At 40.5% G+C, this 5,745-nt stretch overlaps 1 protein-coding gene across 3 annotated transcripts in view; it reads right to left on the bottom strand.

The window, feature by feature from the left end:
* Positions 1 to 5,745, bottom strand: part of EPSTI1 (epithelial stromal interaction 1) — a 94,178-nt gene that overhangs the window by 3,000 nt on the left and 85,433 nt on the right. The window lies entirely within an intron of this gene.

Below are 5,745 nucleotides of genomic sequence, written 5' to 3' on the forward strand. Positions count from 1 at the left end.
CCCCCCAAATGTCTGGTTGGTTAACACAGGTTAAATTCCAGTTAATAGACATGCTGGTTAACACTAGTTTTACTGTTTTAAACTGATTACTAATATTAGTTGAGGGAATTTTCAAAAACACAAATGGGAGTTGGGTATCCATTGCTATTTTCTGCCTTGGATAAGCCATTATCAAACTTTTCTGCAATGTAAAGGGGTTCATATTAAAAGCTACAACAAAAATAGTAGTAGTAGGTTTGGGTGCTGTTGTAGCCATGGTGGTCCAGGAAGTTATATAAGAAGCAAGGACTTTTTTTTATGTTATCTTTTATTGGATTAACTGCATAGCTAGGAGAACTAGCTATGTAGAGTTCGACACACTTTCAGACACCAAATGCCCTTCTTTAGGTCCTTCTATAAAAATGTTAGGCAAATTTTACTTCAGTACAAATAGGCAGGATGCATCAACTTAAAAATAAGTATTTTTACATGGCTGTAGACATCTTATTCAATGAAAGAAGTAAATACAGGCATTGGTAAAATGCTTTAAGACAGAGTCAGCCGAGGAACTGGCCCAGAGTTTGGATGTACCCTGGAAAGGTCTGGCTCATACCAGGGTGGCACAGAGTTGCCACCTGTCCCCACCACAGATCCATCCTGAAAGGGAATAGAATTTAAGGTGTTTTAACACTTTTGATTAAATAAATTGTACCTTACCCGATGCATGAGACAAACCCACAAAAAAAACTATGTTCTTATCGTTTGAACTCAGGGGCTGTGTCCACACAAGCAGGAATGTCTTTGGTGCCTCAGAGCCTTTTGAGGTGCCACAAAATGCATGCAGCGCATGTTAATCTGTTCACTGCACTGCATATTTGCAGCTCGGTGGCAAAATTAGATTCTGGGAAATCCCAGCATCTAAAAACTCACCAAAAATAGCAGGGCAGTGCATGTGGCTGCAGTGTGTGCCACCTGAAACCAGAACCTGGCTGTCCAGAGCCATGCTCCAGCTCCCAACCAGGCACTGAGCACCCAGATTGCTCATGCTGCAGCCCCAGGAGGCACCCAGGAATCCAGGTAAGTCTGCTGGGGTAATTTTTCACATGCCTGTGCACAGTCTCCTAACCTGACCAATCATAATTTTTCTTTGCTATGCAACAGTAAACTTTATGGCATATTGCTTCTCTTGAAAAATCAGTAGTAAAATAGCACAGTCTCATCATTGAATAAATGTCTAGAGGAATTATTCCAATGCAACATGCTACAAAACTATGTTGAAATTATCAATTTGGTTCTTCTAGGAACAGTTTCATTTCTACCACATTCTTGTTCTATATATGGCAAGAAAACAGATTGTAGTTTCCTGTCTCAATGCACCTGTGCATTCATTGTATAAGCTATTTCCCTCTTCTAAATATCTGTATTAAAATTATGCATCACCCGAAACAGTACAGTCAGCATTCAAAAGAACATTCCTTACTCTTATGCATGACATAGAATGTAATGGAGACATGAAGCCGGAGAATATAATGTGTCACATTGCTTTCTAGGTCCCAAGTTTATTATAGCTCAGGGGGTTTCAACAAGACAACTAATATTTCATTAGGGAAGACTCTACACATAAATTTCAGCAGTTTGCCATGTTCTCCATTAATGAAACAGAGGAAAGGCTCTTTGATGGTTCTGAATTTCCACACAAAAATAAGAGCTCTAAAGAGGTGCTGTGCATTTGTACTAGGCCTCAAGAGTGCCTCAGTTGTTCAAGTACAGACACATTTCATCTGGAAGTGTACATACAAGTATGCAAAATATCTATGGATGTTCTTTCATAAAGACACAAGTAATTATTAAACTGAAGTTGAATATACCCTTTTGATAAACTATTTGTGCTATTACAGTTGAGAGAAGCTCCATCTATTGTAAATCACAATTTTCCCTTGGGATTTTATACCCTATGAAGTTTTTAATAATACCAAGGTGACATCTTTCCATTTGTCCAAAATAATTAATTAACAGCAATGTGCTGCCAGTGTTTTGATAAGGGGCTCCAATAAGGTTTCCCCATCAGCCGATGATAGACCATGTTCCAAAGGTACAGTAGCTTGCAGAGACAAAAGGGGAATGTATTGGTTCTCCCAAACCACAACACCCATATAGCATAACCAACAGATACAAAAAACCTCACACCAGAAGCCAAACCAAAATAACCACCCCAACTCCCCTGCTGTACTCCTCAAAAGGAATACTGACACTTCATGAACACGCTTATAATAAACTCCATTTTTAGAAATATTTATACTTTATATTTAAAAACACACCAAGGATATGGGTAGTATACCAGTGTTCAATTTAGGTAACTTGAGGAGAAAAGAATGGTATACATCAAGGATTCAAGCACGTAAAATCCAACACACAGTGGTGTTTCCTCTTTTAAACAGTTCATAAAGTCCTTGTCTCAGGACTCTGGTTCAGAGCTCCTACTGCATGCTAACAAGTTTCTAACTTAGATGGGCAAGTACCAGGCAGCCAAAGAGAGAGAGAACCACTCCTAATGGCTGGCCTTAGACAGTTTCTAATCTTTCACCTCTTGCTCAGCTTCCTCTTACTCTTTAAAGATTCTAGCCAAGTGGGAATGTGAATTTCCCCGGGGACAAATAGCAGTGGTATGTAGTTGTGCCGCCCCTGCGCATACACTCTGGTGCATGGCAAGTTGCCCCAGGTGAAGCCCAGCACCTGGGCTTACTCAGGCAGCCTTATCTGGAATCCTGGGTGCCTTCTGGGGCTGCAGCAGCAGTGATCCAGGTGCATGGAGCTTAGCTAGCAGCCAGAGCGGCTCTGGCTGACCAGACTCCAGTTTTGGGTGGTACAAGGTGCAGTGTGTGCCGCCCCACTTTTTTTTTCCTGATTTAATTTTGGCTCCACACTGTAAATATGCAGAATGGAGAACCTTTCCATGTGCACCACATGCATTTTGCCATGCCCCAAAAGCCTCAAAACGTGCCATAAAGCAAACATTTTTGCTCATCTGGACACACCCCTGGGGGGCAGATGTGAAAAAGAAATCCTGGTGTATAAAAATAGTGGGGCAGAAAAAAGCAGGGCAGTGCACATGGCTGCAGCATGCGCAGCCTGAAACCAGAGCCTGGCCAACCAGACCCGCGCTCTGCCTGCCTACCAGGTTCTGTGTGCTCGAATTGCTGCCACTGCAGATGCTGGCCCCAGCCTCTCCTACCCCACCCCAGGCAATTGCTGCACACCAGAGCGCGCATGCCCGGGCATTCCTGGAGACAAATAGCAATGGCCTAACTATCTACTGCTGCTGTTCGTCCCCAAGGAAATGCACGTTCCTGCTCGTCTGGACATGCCACCAGATTGTATCCAGGCAGTTTTATTAGTTGATATCTTGTAAAAGGGTTAAAAACTCGCATGGGAGTATCCTCAGCCACCTTTAATTCTTTTTGCTAAAACGCCTAGATTTAGGGTATCAACTGAATCCATCCAAAGACAAAATATTTGCACATTAGAAACATTTGAGCCCTCAACATCTGTCATTTCTGGCAGCAAGAAGATAGCAATACCCAAAGAGGGGATGAACTCCCTCAGGCAATAATGGTTGATAGACTATCAAGAGAGAGACATGAGAGCCCAGCAAGTCACTGAAGATTTTCTCTCTATACTTATTTTAAGCCCAACTTGAGTTTGACAGAGTTGTCAGCCTTGTTTTCCTGAACCTGTTTCATTGCTTTTTTGCCTCCCCGCATCTCAACACCTTGAAACACATGCTGTTTTTTCAAACTGGACTGTTCAGACAGTAAGCCTTGACTGTAACTGTACTAATTACTAACAATGTACAGGTTAGAAACTCCCCCTCTAGAGAAATTTCTAGCTGGGCCTGAACCCTCCTCAAGGACTTCATCTGAAGCTCTGCCCTACAAAGATTTAAGCATGTGAGCTATGAGTAGCAATCCCATCGGCTTTAATGGAACTTTACAGGTGTGCAAATGTGAGCATATGCTTATGCCTTTGGGTTTTAATGTTGCAGAAGTTATTCTCCCTTGTCCTAGCGACTGTTGCAAGTCATCTTTTTTACTCTTGCTATTGAACTATCTTACAAAGTTGGCAGTTTTAATTCCTTCCCATGAGGTATCATTTTATATATCCATTTTTCTTGATATTTGTCTATGCAGCTTTTTCTTCCACCTATAGGTTACTTTTATAAAATCCTTGTGCAACTTTAAACTTTAATAACTTTGGATATACCCATGATAGTAGCAAATTGTAAGCGGTGATTGAAAGCATAATTTATTAAGTTTTTTAGCATAGTGTAAACTATGCATAGAGTAAGGATCACAAATGTATTTCATGAAATCACTCAGAAGCAACTGGAAAATGTTTTCTACAGGTTGGAAAATCCAATTGAATGATGTATCACAAAAGATGGTGGTTATGCTGAAATCTATAAATTTCATCTGTATTGTGTTAAAACTTAATGAATTTGTGCTTTCAATCACTATTTACAACTTCTATCATGTGTACATCCAAAGTTATTAAAGTTTAAAGTTGCAAAAGGCCTTTATAAACACCCGGTACATTGGAACAAAAATAATCCTTTTTTTTTCCTTAGAATGCAATTTTTACCCTGGGGTTTCACTTAAATACGTTTATTACTATTTCTTTATATTGTAGCTTTGATTTGATTGTTTTTGTAAGAGAGAGGATAAATACAGTGGCTGCATGCAACAATAATAGAGTATTAAATGAAGTATGATTCAAACTACTCTAGCTTGGGTAACATAAGGCATAGACTATGACAAATGGTAACTACCTTTCAAAACAAAGTCCTGCTCCACTGAAGTCAATACCAAAATTCTCACCAACTAGGTATAATGATAATCATGGGATTAAGACCTTGAACTAGAGCTCAGGACATTTGTTTCAGGTCCTATCTCTTATCATGGATTCCTGGGGGATGCTGAGGAAAGTCACTGTGTGCCCCTGCCCACAAGCTGTAAAATGGGGATAGTGATTTTTCTTTCTACTCATGGCCTTGTCATTCTCAAGACCTCTAAATACTATTTTAACACCAATAATTTTTGTGGGGGAAGGATTGCATGCTGCAATCCTAGTATTGCAAAGACATACACACAATTATCTATACACATGGGCCATCCATCCCAGTGCTGCCAGTGGGTCTACCCTTGCACAGAGTTAAACATGTACAAGCCTTTAAAGAATCAAGAGACATAGATGCTTGAAGCAGACTAATCAGAAGGCAAAACATCTATAAAACACATCAAAATCGTTAAAAAATGTTATATATTATTGCTGGAGCTAGTGATATTTTTCCCCATAATGCCAATCCATTTATTCTTGTGTCCCTTTCTGAAAATGTTAAATCCCTCTGCTAGATTGCCACTTCTGCAGTATGATCCCTTTAGCAGTTGCATTTTTCCACAATGGAAATTTCTGTAATGGAATTCCTATAAATATTTTTGGATCACTTAAAGATGCCATTATCTAGAACTGAAGAACATTAGTAGTTTTGTAGTTTCATAGTTTCTAGGGTTGGAAGGGACCTGAGTAGATCATCAAGTCCAACCCCCTGCCATGGCAGGAAAGAGTACTGGAGTCAAATGACCCCATCAAGGTGGTCATCTAGCCTCCTTTTAAAGACCCCTAGGGTAGGAGCCAGCACCACTTCTCTTGGAAGTTGGTTCCAGAACCTAGCCACCCTGACCGTGAAGTAGCGCCTCCTGATATCTAACC

The sequence above is a fragment of the Crocodylus porosus genome, unplaced genomic scaffold (assembly GCF_001723895.1).
Source record: "Crocodylus porosus isolate Cpor-Errol unplaced genomic scaffold, CroPor_comp1, whole genome shotgun sequence".
Classification (NCBI taxonomy): Eukaryota; Metazoa; Chordata; order Crocodylia; family Crocodylidae; genus Crocodylus; species Crocodylus porosus.